Source organism: Sus scrofa, chromosome 17 (genome assembly GCF_000003025.6).
Source record: "Sus scrofa isolate TJ Tabasco breed Duroc chromosome 17, Sscrofa11.1, whole genome shotgun sequence".
In the NCBI taxonomy this organism is placed as follows: domain Eukaryota; kingdom Metazoa; phylum Chordata; class Mammalia; order Artiodactyla; family Suidae; genus Sus; species Sus scrofa.
This window is the reverse complement of record NC_010459.5, coordinates 49595369-49616381: the sequence shown is the minus strand read 5'-3', so window position 1 is coordinate 49616381 and position 21013 is coordinate 49595369. Positions and strand designations below refer to the sequence as shown.

Below are 21013 nucleotides of genomic sequence, written 5' to 3'. Positions count from 1 at the left end.
TATGCCGCGGGGAGCGGGAGTGGCCCTAGAAAAGGCAAAAAGGGGGGGGGGAGGCATTCAACTCCAATTCTATTTAGGGTCACCCTCCAGTAAAATAAAACAACTAGCTCTATAAGAGTCTTTTCAAACAGAAGAGCAATATACTAGCAGTGGATTTAGAATAAAATAATTTCTATAATTCAGTTTTCTCATTAGGGCCGATTTTATAGTAGGGGAATGGAAGAAATGCCAAATCACACATTTTGTAATAAGAATGCTACCTGGAATACATTAGGTACATACATACAGTTTAAAGTATGAATGATAAAATTCTACAGAAGTAAATTAAATATCCTACACTTTTGATCTTAGATGCTTGTATACTCACATAGTATAAGCTTAATATATTAAGCTCCTTAAGGATTGATAAATGAAGGAAAATATATTTAAATCTTAGGAACATATGTTGGGCATGTGTGCACATGCAAAGCTTTCAAATTTAGTTTAAAATGTGAAAATGAGTAAGGCTCCTGTTATCCTTGATAAACTTCAGCCATTATGCACTTGTGTCCAATATATACTATCTTTCACAAAAAAAAGGATCCTAGAAATGCTAATTTTGAATCTACCAGCTGCATGTAATGATTATACATAGAAAATTCTATTCAAGGTCAGAAGTTTACAGGTTTTCAGTATCAACTGCAAAATAATGCAGGCTTTATATGTTAACTATTACACAGATTCCAAAACATATTCTTTTTAAAATGGTTTTTGAAAACGAAGAGTCATAAGAAAGTAATTACTCTAAGAATTTGGCACTTGAGAGATGTGGTCATTTATAACAGAGATAAACTGGATTATTTGTATAGCAGTCCACATTTTAGATTGTTGAGCTGCTTTTTAGGCCAATTATATTTCTTGACTAAGTTATAAAATTAAGTATTACAGAGCTATTTTACCATCAATCTGATTATTTTTTATATCTGTATTTTCTAAGTCTAATAAAACTGTCCTTTTTATGAACCCTGACTATGAACAATCACTACAACCTTATCTCCATCCATTTTTACCAAAAGCAGAAAAACAATTAGATTAGCACAGTAGTTTAGTTTATGGTTCAGGCCAAAGATGGATAGTACCTCTTTAACAGTTTTCTCTATATATTCTAAAAGTTTCATCCTTAAAGCAAACCAGCTTAACCATCAAGTTTTTGTTTTGTTTTGTTTTGGTTGTTGTTTTGTTTTTGTTTTACTGTTTTTTGTTTGTTTGTTTTGCTTTTGTCTTTTTAGGGCCACACCCTCGGCATGTGGAGGTTCCCAGGCTAGGGTTCTAATCGGAGCTACAGCTGCCGGCCTACACCACACGGCAACACCAGATCTCACAGCAACACCAGATCTTCAACCCACTGAGCGAGGCCAGGGACCAAACCTGCAACCCCATGGCTCCTAGTGGGATTGTTTCCACTGCGCCACGATGGGAACTCCAGGTGTTTTTTACTTTAATACTAGAATACAATTAACGACTAGAATTTTCTTTTAAAAGCATCTCTGCATAGTATGTCACCCATGCTTTAAAAACAAAACAAAACAAAACAAAAAAAACACTTTCTAATAGTAAACTGATGTTTCATCAATATTAAATTCCAAATATTTAAGCATTTGGAATTACAAATGTATTGATATTCTCCCATATTATCATCATAGAACTAGTGATCTCTATATTTTAAATATATCACTAATAATCAATCAGTCTTCCTTGCACAGAAGGAGTCTCTTAAAAGTTTAAAACCTAAAAAGAAAATAAAAAAGGAGTGGGGGGAGTTCTCACTGTGGCTCAGCAGGTTAAGAATCCAAACAGTATCCATGAGGATGCAGGTTCGATCCCTGGCCTCATTCAGTGGGTTAAGGATCTGGCGTTGCCATGAGCTGTGGTGTAGGTTGCAGGTGTGGATGGGATCCCGTACTGCTGTGGCTGCAGTATAAGCCGGCGGCTGCAGCTCCGATTCAACCCCTAGCCTGGGAACTTCCATATGCTACAGGGGCAGCCCTAAAGACAAAAAGAAAAAAGGAAGGAAGGAAGGAAGAAAAGGAGTAGGGACAAATGTGGTCAGATTACCTCAAGTAAAACTTTGGCTTTTCCACTTAAAACCACAGCACTTCATTAGCCCAAAATAGCAAATTTACCACAATTACAGCTTTCTTAGCAATTTTTTTAATTGCCCTTATAAAGCTTGAGAGCAAAAAGTGATTTCTGTGTATACTGCTGCAAAATACCCATAAGTAACTCACTAACATTCAACTGACAAAGAGAGAAGTGCAGATGGGTCTGGGTATAATTTTGAATTAATTTTCTTAAAGAATCAAGTCTTTTTTGACATAAACTTTCTTGACAAATGAAAAAGATATGCTGGAATTACTGTTGTGGTACAGCAAATGAAACCGATTAGTATCCATGAGGATGCAGGGTTGATCCCTGGCCTCAAACAATCGGTTAAGGATCCGGCATTGCCCTGAGCTGTGGTGTAGGTCACAGAAGCGACTCAGATCCCATCCCGCGTTGCTGTGACTGTGGTGTAGGCTGGCAGCTGTAGCTCCGATTTGACCCCTAGCCTGGGAATTTCCATTTGCTATGGGTGCGGCCCTGAAAAGCAAAAAAAAAGAAAGAAAAGAAAAGAAAAAGACATGCTTCTGGAATTAACATTAACCCTATAACTACAAGTTGACTAAGAATAAAGGCTGAATAAGGTCTTCAAACATGTGAGGTGAGTTTAATTTTTAATTTTTTTTTTTTCCTTTTTCAGCCACACCACAGCATATGGATGTTCCTGGGGCAGGGATCGAATCCAAGCCACATCTGCAACCCACACCACAGCTGCAGCAACACCAGATCCTTAATCCACTGAGCCCAGCCAGGGACTGAGCCGGCAATACCACAGAGACAAACCGGATCATTAACCCACTGTGCCACACCCCAGTGAGTTAAATTAACATGTTATTTTTAAAACACAGGAATGTTTGAGACAGCACACCTTCTGAGGTCAGTGCCATGGGAAAAAGTAACCAGTTTTTTCCATAAATTTCCTTTACAGCATTACAGAATTTTTAATATTCCTCAATGTATCAGCTACATTCTTTAAGAGCATTATCAAAATTTACTTAGCATCAATGGCTCAGTACATTCAGAGTTGGTACAACTGTCACTACCATCGATTTTAGAACATATTTATTACTGCAAAAAGAAACTGAGGACCCCTGAGCTGCCTCTCCCTTAATGTTGCCATTCCCCCGCTTCCCACAACCTCTCCCCCACCCCACCCTAGACAACCACTAATCTACTTTCCGTCTCTTATGGATTTGCCTATCCTGAAGAGTTCATACAAGTGGAATCATCCAATATCTGGTCCTTTGTGGCCTACTTCTACTTAGCCTAAAGGTTCATCCATGTTGTAGCATATATCGCTACTTCATTTTTTTTCCTGAACTTCATTATATAGATACATATTTTATTTATCTAGTCATCAGTTGCTGGACATTTAGGCTGTTTCCATTTTTTAGCTAATATGAACACTCTTACTACATTTAGTACAAGTTTTTATGTGGCCATCTATATTGTGAGAAACCATGAGCACTAAGGAAAACAAATTTTAATGGTATTTGTAAAGAAGCCTCCAGAGATTGCGAGTAAACAGCAAAGTGGCAGGTTCTAAAAAAAGTTTAAGTAGAACCAACTGTGCAATTTTAACTATGATTAATATGCTAAGGGCTCGAATGGAAAAAGTGGACAACATGCAAGAACAGATGGGTAATGGAAGCAAAGAGATGGAAACTCTAAAAGAGCAAATGGGAATATTAGAATTCAAAAGCACCAACAGAAATGAAGAACAGTTCTGATGGGACAGAGCTGAAAGGAGGAAGAAAGGAGTGAGCTGGACACACACATACACACACACACACACACACTTCCAAAACTCGAGTGCAAAGAGGAAAAAGAACAGACTATCCAAGAATGGTGGAACAATTACAAAATAATACACACATAAGGGGATTAGCATTTACATGAAATTCAAGAAGGCAACTGTAGTCATTTACAACAGCCCAGCAACCAGTACGGGGACACAGACTGCACAAGGGCACAAAGGAACTTTAGGGGGTGGTAGAATGTTTTCTATTAAAAAATGGCTACATTTGTCAAATCTCATCCAATTGAAGGTTTTAGGTTGGTGGTGAATTTTACTGCATGTAAATTATACTTCAATAAATTTTTTAAAAAGTAAGTGCTTAAAGTTATGTGAGGAAAATCATAGTGCATATTGTTAATCCTGTGATAAAACAATAAACGACTGGTATAAGACATTAGCTAACAAAGCTTAGGGCTAGTTCAATAAGAAAATTTACTTTTTTCTAAAGTTCCACATGAAAAGTAAATTTTCTGTATCAGCTGTTAAATCAAGCTTATGTTTAAAAACTTTAGAGGAGCAGTTCGCTGGTGGCTCAGCAGATTAAGGATCCAGCATTGTCACTGTTGTGGCATAGGTTCGATCCCTGGCCTGGGAATTTCCAAAGGCCATGGGTGCAGCAAAAAATAAAAATAAAATTAAATAAACATAAGCTTTGAAGCATTAACAACTCTCTATGCAACAAGAGACATATAAAAAATGTTCACTGAAATATCATTCATATATCAAAAATCAGAGGAACCGCTAATATTCAATCCTAAATTTTAAAACTAAATTTGAATAAAAGCCATACAAAAAGAATACAGTATCTGAGTTACACTGTGGCACAGCAGGTTAAGGATCTGGCATTGTTACTGAAGTTGCTTGGGTTGCTGCTGTGGCATCGGTTCAATCCCTGTCCCCAGAAATTTCCACATGCCATGAAGGTAGCCAAAACAAAACAAAACAAAACAAAAACAAGAAAGAATACAACATAATAATAGCAAAAATAAATAAATCAAACACAAAACACAACATGATGGAATCTTGCAAGCAATCAAAAAAAAATTTTAAGTACATTACTTCTATATACTAACAACGAAAGATCAGAAAGAGAAATTAGGGAAACAATCCCACTTACCATCACATCAAAAATTATAAAATACTTAGGAATAAACCTACCTAAAGACACAAAAGATCTGTACTCTAAAAACTATAAGACACTGATGAAAGAAATCAAAGATGACACAAACAGATGGAAAGACACACCATGCTCTTGGACTGGAAGAATCAATATTGTCAAAATGACTATACTATCCAAGGCAATCTACAGATTCAATGCAATCCCTATCAAATTACCAAGGACATTTTTCACAGAACTCAAACAAAATATTTTCAAGTTTGTTTGAAAGCATGAAAGACCCAGAATAGCCAAAGCCATCCTGAGAAAGAAAAATGGAGCTGGAGGAATCAGGCTCCCTGGCTTCAGACTATACTATAAAGACTGTCATCAAAACCATATGGTACTGACACAGACAGAAATACAGATCATGGAACAGGACAGAAAGCCCAGAATTAAACCCACGCACCTACAGCCAACTAATCTATGACAAAGGAGGCAAGAATATATAATGGAGAAAAGATAGCCCATTCAGTAAGTGGTCCTGGGATAATTGGACAGCCACAAGTAAAAGAATGAAATTAGAACACTTCCTAACACCATACACACAAAAAAAATTCAGAATGGATTAAAGACCTAAATATAAGATCAGATACTGTAAAACTCTTAGAGGATAACACAAATACTCTCCAACATAAACCACAGCAACATCGTCTCAGATCCACCTTCTAGAGCAATGACGATAAAAACAAAAATAAACAGATGCCAACTTAATTAAACCGAAAAGTTTCTGCACAGCAAAGGAAACCCTAAACAAAACAATAAGACAACCCAAAGAATGGGAGAAAATCTTTGCAAATGAAGCAAATGACAAGGGATTAATCTCCAAAATTTATAAACACTTTCTATAGCTCAACACCAAAAAAACCAAACAACCCCATTAAAAAATGGGCAGAAGATCTAAACAGACAATTCTCCAAAGAAGACATACGGATGGCCAAAAAACACATGAAAAGATGTTCAACATCACTAATTATTAGGGAAATGCAAATCAAAACCACTATGAGGTACAATCTTACACCAGCCATGGCCATCATCAAAAAGTCTACAAACAGTAAGTGCTGGAGAGGGTATGGAAAAGAGGGAACACTATTACACTGTTGGTAGGAATGCAAATAGGTGCAACCACTGTGGAAAACAGTATGGAGAGTCCTCAGAAAACAAAAAATAGAATTACTATTTGATCCAGCAATCCCACTCCTGGGCATCTATCCAGAAAAAAAAAAAAAAATGACTCAAAATGATACATGTACTCCAATGTTCACTGCAGCACTATATACAATAGCCGAGACATGGAAACAACCTAAATGTCCATTGACAGAGGAGTGGATAAAGATGTGATACATATACATAATGGAATATTACTCAGCTATTAAAAGGAAATAAATAACAGCATTTGCAGCAACATGGATGGACCTAGAAATTAATCATGCTAAGTGAAGTCAGACGTGAGGAATCAACATCAAATGCTATCTATCACTGGCATGTGGAATCTAACAAAAGGATACAATGAACTTCTCTGCAGAACAGATACTGACTCACAGACTGTGAAAAACTTATGGTTTCCAAAGGAGACAGGTTGAGGGGGTGGGGGATACGCTGGGGGTTTGCGATGGAAATGCTGTAAGACTTGGTTGTGATAATTGTTGTACAACTACAAATGTAACTGAGTAACAAAAATGCTATTAAAAAAGTACATTACATTCATTATATGTTTGTAAAACTAAAAACAAGAAAAACTAAATACTGTTCAGGAACAGACGCATGTGGTTTTTCAAAAGTTTTTAAAAAGTAATTGAATTACTACTGCAGTTAAAGATAGCTGCTACTTCTTGGACAGAGTAGTACGAGTTCATGGAGAAAACCACAGGGAGGGGATACACCCTACAACCTTCCAGTTCTTAAGCTCAAGTAGTAGGTACACACATGTTTTTCAAAGTGTACTTCATAACTCACATAAATTCTTGCTTACATAATAATTTTAAGGTTAAAAAACTACATGGAGGGAGTTCCCATTTTGGCTCAGTGGGTTAAAGACCCGACACTGTCTCTGTGAGGATGCGGGTTCAATACCTGGCCTTGCTCAACGGGTTAAGGATCCAGTGTTGCCACAGATGCAGCTTGTATCCGGTGTGGCTTTGGCTGTGGCACAGGCCCAAGCTGTAGCTCTGATCTGATCCCTGGCCCAGAAACTTCCATATGCCACAGGTTCAGCAGTTAAAACAAAACAAAACAAAACAGGGAGTTCCCATTGTGGCACAGGGGAAATGAATCAGACTAGGAACCATGAGGTTGCGGGTTCGATCCCTGGCCTCGCTCACTGGGTTAAGGATCCGGTGTTGCCGTGAGCTGTGGTGTAGGTCACAGGTGCAGCTCAGATCCCATGTTGTTGTGGCTGTGGCGTAGGCCAGCAGCTACAGCTCCGATTAGACCCCTAGCCTGGGAACCATATGCCTCAGGTACAGCCTTAAAAAAAAAAAAAATTTAAAAACTATGTGAAAAAATACTTTAACATTTGAGCTATATACTGTGTTTGAGTGCATTCAATTTATTACTCTCAATCCCCATTACAACCCTTTGATACGCAGAATAAATAAAAGTAGAATTCAACTTTTTTATCCTTTTAATAAGAAAACTGACATAGGAGTTCCCATCATGGCTCAGCAGAAACGAATCCGACTAGTAACCATGAAGGTTGTGGGTTCAATCCCTGGCCTTGCTCTGTGGGTTAAGGATCTGGCCTTGCCGTGAGTTGTGGTATAGGTTGCAGACACGGCTCAGATCCCATGTTGCTGTGGCTGTGGCTGGCAGGTGTAGCTCCAATTAGACCCCTAGCCTGGGAACCTTCATATGCCATGGGTGTGGCCCTAAAAAGAAAAAAAAAAAAAAGAAAGAAAGAAAGAAAGAAAGAAAGAAAGAAAGAAAAAAGAAAACTGATATAGGGACAACACCACACTCAAGGTCATATATCTGGTGAATGATGCAGCCAGAAATTAAATCCAAGTCCTTTCAATGTCAGAGCCCAAGCTCTTAACCATTTCCACCAAAACAAAGCAAAGCAAACAAAAATATCTTAAAGCTTAAATTATGACATAAAATATTCTAGTCTTTTTTTCATGGAATCTCTGAAAACAGTAACTTCTTACTGGGAAGTTCAATTCAGCCAGTTCTAATGAAAGGCAACTGTTAGAATAGCTTTAAATTTTCCAGCCACATTCACTAGAATTTCCTACCAGTCATTACAAAAAGAAAACGGTTAAGAAAAAGGCCCTTAACGAGGCTGCTTAGTCATCACAGAGTACTACAGGTTCTCAACCCACCCCTATACGCATCACCTTTGAAAAACAATTTTAAGTATCTCCATCTTACCAGTATTTTCATCTCCTAATCTAACCATCATGCGTTTATATTTATAAAGAGTGATAGAGAAGCAGTTAGGAGGTAACAGGTTCTGTAAAAGGTTCTGTAATGAAGACCTAGATCCAATAATCACAGAAACTTAAAGCTTGAATGAACCTGAGATCTTCTATGAAACAAACAAATTGACCATTATGAGAAAACTGATGCCAAGCTAAGACTACTACCACTCTTAGCTTACACGCTAGAAAACTCTGACATTTTGTGTGTTCTAGCTTTAAATTTAAGGGTTATTATATCTAGGCGGGTAACTGAAGACATTAACAAATGTCAATTTTCCTATACGGAGAAAATGTAAACCTCAAAGTAATTCACTTAAATTGTCTGGTTTTTAAATAACAGCAGCTTTACAAGATTTCTGTGAGTTCAATTTGTTTTACTTGTAAAGCATTTATAAGCAGAATATATAATTGAAATAGTGATCTTTAAACTTTAGTTTTTCAATTTCAAATTAAACTGAAGGACAGAGATAAATACAGTTCTTACCACTTATGACATTCATAAGACAGCAATACCTTTTTTCTTTCTTTTTTTTTTTTCAATGCCACACTTGAGGCATATAGAGGTTCCCAGACTAGAGGTTGAATCAGAGCTACAGGCCACAGCCACAGCAACACAGGATCTGAGCCATGTCTTGTGACCTACACCACAGCTCATGGCAACACCAGATCCCCCATCCACTAAGCAAGGCCAGGAATCGAACTCAAATCCTCATGGATACCAGTCGGATTCGTTTCCACTGCACCACAACAGGAACTCCCCCTTTTATCAAGATACTCTAGAAACTTATGATAGAACTTTAGAAACTGGAATGTTAGTAAAATGTGATATAAAGGCATTTGATAATTACCCTGGCCTTGGCAGTGTTTCCATTCCTTTATCCAGTGCTTATTTAACAAAGATGATAGAAAAATTGGTTTAAGAAATTTTCACGAAGTGAATCCATTAACTGAGGCTACACTTCAAAGAGTTAATTTCTAAGACCATCAATGACATCACAACCCAAGATTCCAAAAAGTCATGATTTCAGAACTTCAGTGGTTAAAGCTGAATTTTTCTGTTGAATAACTACAGGTTATTTTCACTGCTGGAAGAACAGCATCTAAAAGATTAGTTCCATGGATGTGGGAGTGATCTGGCTGTGACATCTGCTGCCCCATCTGGACCAATAACAGGCCCCACCCTATTCACGCTGCAACATGGAACAGAAATGCATATGAGTACTTGTCTTAACAACATGATTCTTTTTCCTTGAAGAATCCTTTTTCCTTTCTATTTCCTTCTCTCTGTCTCTGTCTCTCTGTCTCTCTGTTCTAAGTCTCCTTTTGCATCTCTCTTTCACCAACGGTTCCAGATTCTTGGCAATTCCAGTACAACCAGTTAGCCCAACACTGAACACTCAGACTTGGAAGCTGCTAGATCTTGCTCTACCTTCTATTATATTACCCTCTATTATATTAAAGCCTTGGAGAAACTGTATATACTAGGGGAAAAAAAAAAAAGAGATTAGTTCCTAAGGCATTACTGACTTCAGTGATATTTAAATTCTTCCACTGAAAATCATTTTAAAGCACTAACAACAACTTGAATTTTCTACAATTTTACAATGTTTAGGCAGTATCCCCTGTTCCCACCCCGTTCCTACCCCTAACAGAATGAACATTTAAAAAGACCACAAGTTACTATGAGATAAAGTTTACAAATTATAGAAAGAAAATGGTCTAAAGTCTTTCAAAGAATGAAGATTTAGGTTCTACTTTCAGTTACTTCACAAACTAGTTGTACAACTTCGATAAATCCATTGGCTTTTCTTAAGCCTCTTCCTACCATGGGTTGTAAGAATAAGGAGAAACAGAAAAGCATTTTCCTGTTAAATATCACTCAGACTGGCAAAGAAATAAAGTAACTGAACTTGAAAGAATAGCAAAACTACCCACTTTAAGAATAGAAAGAGGAGTTCCCGTCGTGGCTCAGTGGTTAACGAATCTGACTAGGAACCATGAGGTTGCGAGTTTGATCCCTGGCCTTGCTTAGTGGATTAAGGATCCGGCATTGCCGTGAGCTGTGGTGTAGGTTGCAGACGCGGCTCGGATCCCGAGCTGCTGTGGCTCTAGTGTAGGCCGGCGGCTACAGCTCCGATTGGACCTCTAGCCTGGGAACCTCCATATGCCGCAGGAGTGGCCCAAGAAATGGCAAAAAGAAAAAAAAAGAAAAGAAAACAGACTGAAGAAAAAGGACATGCTTTAAGGCCATGTAAGAATTACCAAATGGTCTAACAAATACTTAATTGGAGCCCCAGAAGTGAAATTAAAGTGAAAAAACATAAAATGTCAAGAAATAATAGTCAAAACTTCCCTGAACTTGATGAAAATGTAAGTCTACAGAGTGAAGAAGCTCAGAGAATCCCGAGAAGAATAAATACAAAGAAAACCAGGTCTAAGTTATAGTCAAACTGTTCAAATTCAAACATAGAGAGACGATCTTTAAAGTAGCCACAGGGGAACAACACCTTAAGGCCATACAGATAAAAATGCAACAAGGATAAAAATTAGTTTCAGAAATAATCACAAAACAATGGAACAACATCTTTAAAGTGCTGAAATAAAAAACTATTGACCCCAAATTTTATATTCAGCGATATATAAAAGTGATTATGTATCACTGTACATAAAAATTCATGTGAAATAAAAAATTTTCACATAAATACAAGTTGTGACAACTGGTCTCCAACACTTGAGGAAGTGAAAGGAATATATCCTTCAGGCCGAGGGAAAGGACATCAAATGAAAACTCCTATCTTTAAGGATGAATGAAAAGCATCAGAAATGTCTTATTTCTAGATGGCTCTGTTTCCTTCTAAGATTCTTGTGGAAAAGATTACCTTTAGTCTTCCACATTCTTGTGGAAAAGACAAAGTGCCTTTAAATCTTGATACTTCCTGAAATAAACTCTGAATAACAAACTACTGAGCTACAGTTAACCAAATTTTACAACTCTGCTTAAGGTCTCTTAGGGTCTCCTTAATTTCTAGGTCTCTTCATACACCTAAGTTTTTAGCAGACTGCAGAAAAAGATTATGCAAATCAGGAGTTCCCAGTGTGGCGCAACAGGATTAGTGGCGTCTCTGGAGCACCTGGACTCAGGTTTGATCCCCAGCCCAGGATCACAGGTTAAGGATTCAGCACATGCTGCAACTGTGGCAGGGATCTGATCCCTGGCCCAGAAACCTCATGTCACAGGGCAGCCAAGAAAGAAAAGATAGGAAAGAAAGAAAGATTAAGCAAAACAACTAACAGGACTGAATGAACTAGTGAAGAATTTTAACTGTAGTTATTTGGGGGTTTGTTGTCTTTTAATAGCTGCACCCAGGACATACTGAAATTCCCAGGCCAGGGATTGAACCCAAACTGCAGTTGCAACCTACACCACAACTGCCGCAACACCAGATCCTTTAACCCACTGTGCTGGACCAGGGAATGAACCTGTGCCTCATCAATGACCCAAGCTGCTGCAGTCAGATTCTCAGCCCACTATGCCACAGCAGGAACTTTTGTAGTTACCTGTTTTAGAACAGTATTGTTTAATGTTTTCCAAAGGATTGCATGAGGAAGCTCTTTTTCTTCTTTTCTATCTCTAGCCTTCAATTTAATAAATTATGCTCAAACTAAAAAATTTTAAGTGGCACCTAATTCTATGTCCTCAAATTTCAGAGAAAAAAAAATGTATTAAAGTAAAAACAGGATCTCTCTACCTTTCGTATCAATAATGTTAACTGCACAGATTTAAGGCAAATCTGTCAACCTACTTATCAAGATAACTGGACATTCAAATCCCTAACTTGAATGTCGTAACTGAGAATAATTCTCATTTAATCAGACATGACACATCCATCACTGACAGGCTCCACTTTGTAAGTCAATACCTATGAGCCTAGTACCTATTCCTGGCTTATAGGGACCAGCATCAAAAGCCAAAAACTTAGTAAATTTGGGAAACCTGGAGAAGAAATTACTTCACAAAAATGTACAGGTGAGTTCCCGTCGTGGTGTAGCAGAAACAAATCCAACTAGTAACCATGAGGTTGCGGGTTCAATCCCTTGCATCGCTCAGTGGATTAAAGATCCGGCATTGCCGTGAGCTGTGGTATATATAGGTCGAAGATGAGGCTCGGATCTGTCATTGCTGTGGCTCTGGCATAGGCCAGCAGCTATAGCTCCAATTAGACCCCTAGCCTGGGAACCTCCATATGCCACAGGTGTGGCCCTAAAAGGACAAAAGACAAAAAAAAAAAAAAAAAAAAAAAAAAAGTATAGGTACTCCAAGTGAAATCTGGTAGTTTGTCTGGACTGGTTTCCTAGTCTCAAGATACAGTAATGAGTTAAAAAAAAAAAAAAAAAACTTTAGAAGTTAAATCCTATATTCCTTAGGAAAACTTCTAGGCAGAAATTAATCCACTGGTTTGTTCAATAAATTATGCTCAAAGGAGTTTCCTGGTGGCCTAGCAGGTTAAGGACATGGTATTGTCATTGCTATGGCTTGGGGTTATATCCTGTCCCAGGAACTTCTGCATGCCTGAGAGTGTGGCCAAAAAACAAAACAAAACAAAAAAAAACGAAAACAAAAACCATATTGAGAGTGTGTATGTGTACATACATACATCTATTGGCCACATCCATGGCATATATGGAAGTTCCCAGGCCAGGGATCAAACTTAACCCTCTGTGCCACAGAAGAACTCCAAGAAGCTTACATGGTTAATAAACATCTTTTTGCACCCACATCATTTAAAAAAATAGATCAGGCAAAGCATGAGAAGACTTTTTTTTAATCAACTCAAGAATTAACTATAGGACTTATTTTTTTTTGACAGGCAAAAAATAGATTAAGATAGGATGCTTGTGAGAGATGCAAGCGGGTAGGCAAGGAGGCTCTGCCAGGACTTACATATTAAACCAAGAGAGAGTAATAAGATCCATCCCACCATGAACTGGACAAATTATAAGAACAAACTATATTCACATACTAGAGAACAGGCAGTGAAAAACTGTGGTCCCTGAGATTAGGAAAAGGACCAACAACATGATAACATGAGTCCTACCACTAGCCAGGCTTTCTACCAGGAAGCATTTTCCAGATCACAGCATAGGATGGAGAACCCAAAATGAGCCCCATATTCCTGCTGAATGGACAAGATAATAACCAAAATTCAGGATGGCCAAGCTGACTAGATTCTGCAGGGCAGTTCTCAGGGTGACTTGCAAGACTGCAGGGACTAACGAATTGATCCTGAAATTTGTATCAAAATGCGAAAGCTTTAGATTACCCACAGCAACCATGACAGAGGAGAAAAAGTTGACTCCCACCACAAACTTTCAAATCTTACTCTACAGCTTCAGTAATCAGCACAATACATGTGGGCATAAGGATTGATATACAAATTAATGGAACAAAATAAATACAGGAAAGAGATTCCAATATACATAGTCATTTGATTAAATTACCAAATCTATGCAGTGCAAACGAGAGAGTCTTTTCAACAAATAGCCATGATGAAACAGAATGTCGTCTTTTTTTTTTAAGGGCTGCACCCACAACATATGCAGGTTACCAGGCTCGGGTCAAACAGGAGCTGTAGCTGCCAGCCTACATCACAGCCCTAGCAAAGCAGGATCCAAGCCACGCCTGTGACTTACACTACAGCTCACGGCAATGCCAGATCCTTAACCCACCGAGCAAGGCCAGGGATCAAACGCTCATTCTCATGGATACTAGTCGAATTCATTAACACTGAGCCACAACAGGAACTCCCAGAATGCCCATATTTTAAAAACTGACCTTCAATCCTTTCATCATATGCAAAAATTAAATCAAAATGGATCAAAACCTAAATATAAAACTAGCACTACAAAACTTCTACAGGAAAACACAAGAGAAAAATCTTCATAACCTTACCATAGGCACAGATCTCTTAGCACATTAGAAAAGGATTAATCATAAGAGAAAAAACTTAACACAGGGAACTATATCTAGTCACTTGTGATGGAAATGATGGAGGATAATGTGAGAAAAAGAATATGTATATATATATGTATTACTGGGTCACTTTGCTGTACAGTAGAAATTGACAGAACCCTAAAATCAACTCTAATGGAAAAAATAAAAATCATTTAAAAAATTTAAAAATAAGAGAAAAACTGATCAACTGTATTCAAAATTTAAAATGCCTCTTCTTAAAAAAATTTAAGAAACTAAATGAAAAGGGAAGACAAGGACCCTAAGAAAACATTCTCAAAATCTACCTGGAAAGGATTTGTATCTAGAACATTTTTTTAACTCATAGGTAAGAAAAACCACCCAATTTTAAAAACAGGCAAAAGTTCAACAGACATTTCATAAAAGAAGAGATATATGTGGAACTTGAACTCTTAGATACTGTAGGTGGGAAAAAAAATGGCACAGCCACTTTAGAAAACAGTTTCAGTATCTCATAAAGCTAAGCATACACTTAACATAAGACCCTTCAAGTACACTCCTGGGTATTTACTCAAGAGGGGAAAAAAAAAAATCCAAAGACTTGTACTTGAATGTTCATAGAAGCTTTATTCATAATAGCCAAAAACAGGAAACATAATGGAATACTAGTCAGCAATAAAAAGCAACTACTAATACACTCAATAATGCGGATGGATCTAAAAAATATGCTGAGTAAAAGAGCTTTTTACAGTGTGACTGTGGGAAAACAAGTTCTCTCCCATTTTGCTTGTAGGAATCTGTATGGTATAATCCTTATCGAGTCTAATTGACAATAAATACCTAACAAAAACTACATATGCTTCCCCTTCAACCTAACAATCTCACTTCCAAAATTTCACCCTGAAGATATACTCCCAACAATACGAAAATATATATTCACAAGACTATTTGTTGCAGCACTATTTTAATTGCAAAATACTGGAAACAACCTAGAGATACCCATATACAGAAACAATGGGAATACCCATAAACGGAAAACTGACCAAGTAAACTACAGTATATGGATGTTCCGGAAACTATATATCTGTGTAAAAAATAAACAGGGGCTGAGAGAAGAGGGAATGAGGAATTGATGTTTAATGGGTATAGAGTTTTAGTCTAGGGAAATGAAAACATTCTGGAGATGGATGATGGTGATGGTCACACAAAGTGAGAATGTAGTTAATGCCACTGAAATGGACACTTAAAAATGATCAGAATAAGTTTAATGTTCTATAAATTTTATAATTTTGAAAAATGAATCATACAGAATTATTTCCAGGAGATTATTAGTAAGTGCAAAGAGCAAAGTGCAAAAGAATATATACAGTATGCTACCTTTTGTGTAAACAAACAAAAAAAATAAAATTTACATGTATCTGCTTGTCATGACAAAAAGAAACACAGGCATTAAGAATCCAACACAGGTGTTCCCTTGCGACGTGGTGGAAACGAATCTGACTGGCACTCATGAGGATGCAGGTTCGATCCTCGGCCTCACTCAGTGGGTTAAGGATCCACTGTTGCCGTGAGCTGTGGTGTAGGTTGCAGATGTAGCTCAGATCTGGTGTTGCTAGGGCTGTGGTGCAGGCCGGCAGCTACAGCTCTGATTCGACCCCTAGCTTTGGAACCTCCATATGCCACATGTGTGGCCCTAAAAAGCAAAAAAACAAAATAACTCTAGTCACTTGTGATGAAACATGATGGAGGATAATGTGAGAAAAAGAATGTGTATGTATGTATGACTGGGTCACTTTGCTGTACAGCAGAAATTGACAGTACACTGTAAATCAACTATCTAAAAAAAAAAAAAAAGAACCCAACACAGTGTCCTAAGGATTCGGGTTCGGTCCCTGGCCTCACTCAGTGGGTTAAGGATCTGGCATTGCCACAAGCTGCAGCGTAGGTCACAGATGTGGCCCAGATCTGTGTTGCTGTGGCTGTGGTGCAGGCCGGCAGCTGTAGCTCCCATTTGACCCCTTGCCTGGGAACTTCCTTATGCTGCAGATGCAGCCATAAAAAGAAAAGGAACGGTTCCTGTCATGTCTCAGCAATAACAAACCCAACTAGCATCCATGAGGACGAGGGTCTGATCCTTGGCCCCACTCAGTGGGTTAACGGATCTGGCGCTGCTGTGGCGCAGGCCAGCAGCCAGAATCAGCAGCTCTGATTCGACCTCTAGCTGGGGAACTTTCACATACCACAGGCACAGCCCTAAAAAGACGGACAGATGGAAGGAAGGAAGGAAGGATGGAAGGAAGGAAGGAAAAAGAGAGAGAGAGGGAGGGAGAGAAAAAAAAGGAACCACTTCAGAAAACATTGAAAGGTGATTACTCCTAAGAAATGGGGGGAAATGTGATGGAAGGGATACAGAAGAGAATGTGCATCTTTTTTATATTTTGCTTTTGAAAACATGTTCATATTCTACATAAATCAAAAATAAAACCAATCAGAATGGGAAAGGGCATTTTTTTTAAAAAAGCTGAAACTCAAGCATATAAATAAATAAACCTAATTTCATTTCTAGCAAATATCCTAGCTACATCATGCAGAAAGTAAGGGTGGGAAATAAAATGGGGAGGAAAGGGATGGTAGGAGGAGGGAAGGCTAATTTAAGTAATTTAAGAATACAGTACTTCCTCTCAGGCTTTGGCAGGATGGTTACAGGAAGTGGCGCACTAAACACAAATTACTGTAATGAAATGAGCAAAGCAATTCTGAAATTATTTTAGTAGACGTATTATAGAATAGTGGAAACAAAGAAACTTGAAGTGAAACCAGACATATTGACATAAACTCATGATGTCTAAACTACATAAATGTACGTTGCCATGAACATTTGTGATGTACAAGTATGTTTCTGTACATGCGCATGTATGTACATGTATAAACAAGCATCTATTTCCTAGTTCTGTCCACTGAAAGGGCTAAGAGACAACTCAATAGCAATGAGAGCACCTACCCCCAGAGATCTTGGTCTCTCAGACTACTCCCCACAAAGGCACAAGCACATGATTAAAGGATTTCCACTGTACAAATCTAAGATAATTTGAGCATCGAAATAATTGAGTAATGAAATGCAAACAATTCAAAACATAGGAATTCATGGCCTATACCAATAGACAGGGCTCTTGAAGAATGTTAAAAGCGAAAGGGTTATATGTGTAGGGGATGCTGGAATGAGAACATGAACATTTTGGAACCATTACAGTAAAAAATTAGATTAAGAATCATCAATAAATGCTAAATTTAAGACAAAATGTGATGAGAATCATGGTAGTATCACTGTCTTCCCAAAGATTGCTTACTGCTTGCAAAAGGGAAAAAAAAAAAAAAACTATGCAGTGAAGAAATCTGGCAACACTTCGTCCAAGTAATAAAAACTAACATCCCAAGAGTTCCTGCCATGGCGCAATGGGATCAGCAGTGCTGGGACGCAGTTTTGACACCTTCCCCCCACCCCCACCCCCTCCTCAGCCCTGGCACAGTGGGTTAAGGATCTGCTGCTTAAGTCGCAACTTAGGGCTTGGGTCTGACCCCTGGCGTGGGAACCAGGTGGCCAAAAAAGGGAAAAAAAAATAACATCCCAATGAGGGAAAGAAGTGCCTACAGAAGTTGTGTACCTTTCTCAGGGTATCACATCACCTATGCAGTATCCAGCCAAGAACACAGAACCTCATTTTCACTGCAGCAATTCTTCAAACATAAAATTAAGAACATTCTATTAAGGGAATGGAAGAGTTGAGTTCTTCAAAAATGTCAATGTCATAAAAGACAAAGAAAGGCTGTGGAAATATTCCAGGAAAACGAAGGCTAAAAAAAAAAAAAAAAATACTAACTACATGGAATACCTGACCCTAGACTAGATTCTGTTACAGGAAGCAAGGAAAACGTTATGAGAGATTTTTATTAAGTCAACTGACAAAACTGGAAGATGGACAACAGATTCATATTGATGTCCACTTATAAAGTTGATAACTATACAATAATTATACAAGAGAATGACCCTAGTCTCAAGAAATAAAGCAAAGTATTTGGGGAAAGAAGCACACTATACATAACTTACCCTCAAAATAGTTCAGAAGAGAGAAAGAAACATAGGGAGAAGGAAAGAATAAGAGCACAGGTGAATGCAAGTAATAAAACCAGAAGGTGAATCTGGCTAAAGATTATCTAGATGTTCTTTATACCCTAGTTTTTTCAACTTTTGTAAATCAGAAATTATTTTTTTTTTTTTTTGTCTTTTAGCTATTTCTTGGGCCGCTCCCCGGCATATGGAGTCTCCCAGGCTAGGGGTCTAATCGGAGCTGTAGCTGCCGGCCTACGCCAGAGCCACAGCAACGCGCGATCCGAGCTGTGTCTGCAACCTACACCACAGCTCACGGCAACGCCGGATCCTTAACCCACTGAGCAAGGGCAGGGATCGAACCCGCAACCTCATGGTTCCTAGTCGGATTCGTTAACCACTGCGCCACGACAGGAACTCCAGAAATTATTTCTAAATAAACATTTTCTGTGTGTGTTTAATAAATACTATGGACAGAGTTCTCTGTATTCAGAATATAATGGGTATATACCATAATTATTTGAGGAATTTTATGTGAAAATAGCAAGAGTTGAGGCTGGAGGCTTAGATAAATTCCCAGATAAAGGACTTTGCCCAATATAAGAGAAGTGAGTTCTATTTTTCTGTAAGCCAGGGAAGAGTAGCAGAAAGTTCAGAACAGAACAGACTGGATTAAAGGGATACAGTTAAGAAAATATTCTAGCAAAGTTTCAAGTGGGTGGAAACAGTATATAAGAAGCAGTAAAAGGGAGTTCTCTTGTGCCTTGGCGGGTTAAGGATCCAGCCAAAAAAAAAAAGTAAGAAAGAAAGAAAAGGGCAGAAAAGGGACATTTGGACAAATATAAGCATTAAATTATGAGGTCTTGGCCTAGGAAGCTAAGATTAGTAACAGAAAGTTGAACAAATACAGGAAACATGAAAACAGAAAAACAGATAAGGTCTGTTTACTACTAAATGTATCAAAGGGAAGGTAGGATTCAAAGATTCGAAATTTCAAGCCAAGCTAACCATGAGAGTAACAGTGTCACTAACAAAAAGCAATGTAACTAGGTAAGCAAAGCATAAGCACTTTCTCAGCTATCAGACAACTTTTTCCATTCTCATTTTTCCTATTCTGATACAATAATGAAAGTTAGGGAAGCAGTTAGATGAAATGTTATACACCAGCACAAGCAATCTGGGAAAATGAAGTCTTCACAAGGTAAAATAACCAAAATGGGTGAGGCTGATTCAGATTTTGACTAAATACCATTAAAATACTCACACATGGAGTTCCCGTCGTGGCGCAGTGGTTAACGAGTCCGACTAGGAACCATGAGGTTGTGGGTTCGGTCCCTGCCCTTGCTCAGTGGGCTAACGATCCGGCGTTGCCGTGAGCTGTGGTGTAGGTTGCAGACACGGCTCGGATCCCGCGTTGCTGTGGCTCTGGCGTAGGCCAGTGGCTACAGCTCCGATTCGACCCCTAGCCTGGGAACCTCCATATGCCGTGGGAGCGGCCCAAAGAAATAGCAAAAAAAGACACACAAAAAAAAATATTCACACATAAGGGGAGTTCCCGTCATGGCTCAGTGGTTAACGAATCCAACTAGGAACTGTAAGGTTGCGGGTTTGATCCCTGGCCTTGCTTAGTGGGTAAGGATCCGGCCTTGCCGTGAGCTGTGGTGTAGGAGTTGCAGACTCGGCTCGGATCCCACGTTGCTGTGGCTCTGGCATAGGCCGGTGGCTACAGCTCCGATTGGATCCCTAGCCTGGGAACCTCCATATGCCGTGGGAGAGACCCAAGAAATGGAAAAAAGACCAAAAAAAAAAAAAATTTCACACATAAGGAAATGGGGGCAGGGTAGTGTGTCATATTACACTAACACATAGTTCCAAATCTTCCCCAAAATGTCATGTTTACATGGAGAATATACATACATATTCATTCATCCCAAGACCCTTCATTCATTCAACTAATATTAGCATGAAAGAGGAAAACATGATTAAATCATAAATCAAGAAGAGGGCAGTATCTTCTGAGGGTGAAGTCAAAAAATTACAAAGGGTCCAGTCAAAGTAAAACTGAATTACCTGGGGCTAACCAGCAAATGATGTTCAAGTAGTTTAGTTTTACTGGTCTCTGACTCCACTGTTCGGCAAGTATTTTGATCCTGAGGACAAAAAAGAAAAAGAAAAGGTATTGATTTTCATTGTCCTTTCTTAATATTAGTGTCACCATTAGTCACACACAAGTTAACTTTTCCCATCTTTCCCCTCTCTGGACATATGAAACAAACAACAACATCAAAAAGGTATCAAGTATGGGGCCTCTTCCCAGGAATTTCTTTTGCCATATAGTAATACTGCTTAGAAAAAAATCAGGCATGGCATATACGATATATTGTCACAGTTTGTAAACATGGATAAGCAAATTAAGGATGAAGGA

At 38.4% G+C, this 21013-nt stretch overlaps 1 protein-coding gene across 1 annotated transcript in view; it reads right to left on the bottom strand.

Moving 5' to 3' along the window:
- NCOA3 (nuclear receptor coactivator 3) overlaps positions 1–21013 on the bottom strand; it is a 132197-nt gene that overhangs the window by 44090 nt on the left and 67094 nt on the right. The window contains 1 exon segment of the mRNA NM_001114276.1: positions 20659–20738. The gene's annotated coding sequence lies outside the window, so the exon portion shown is untranslated.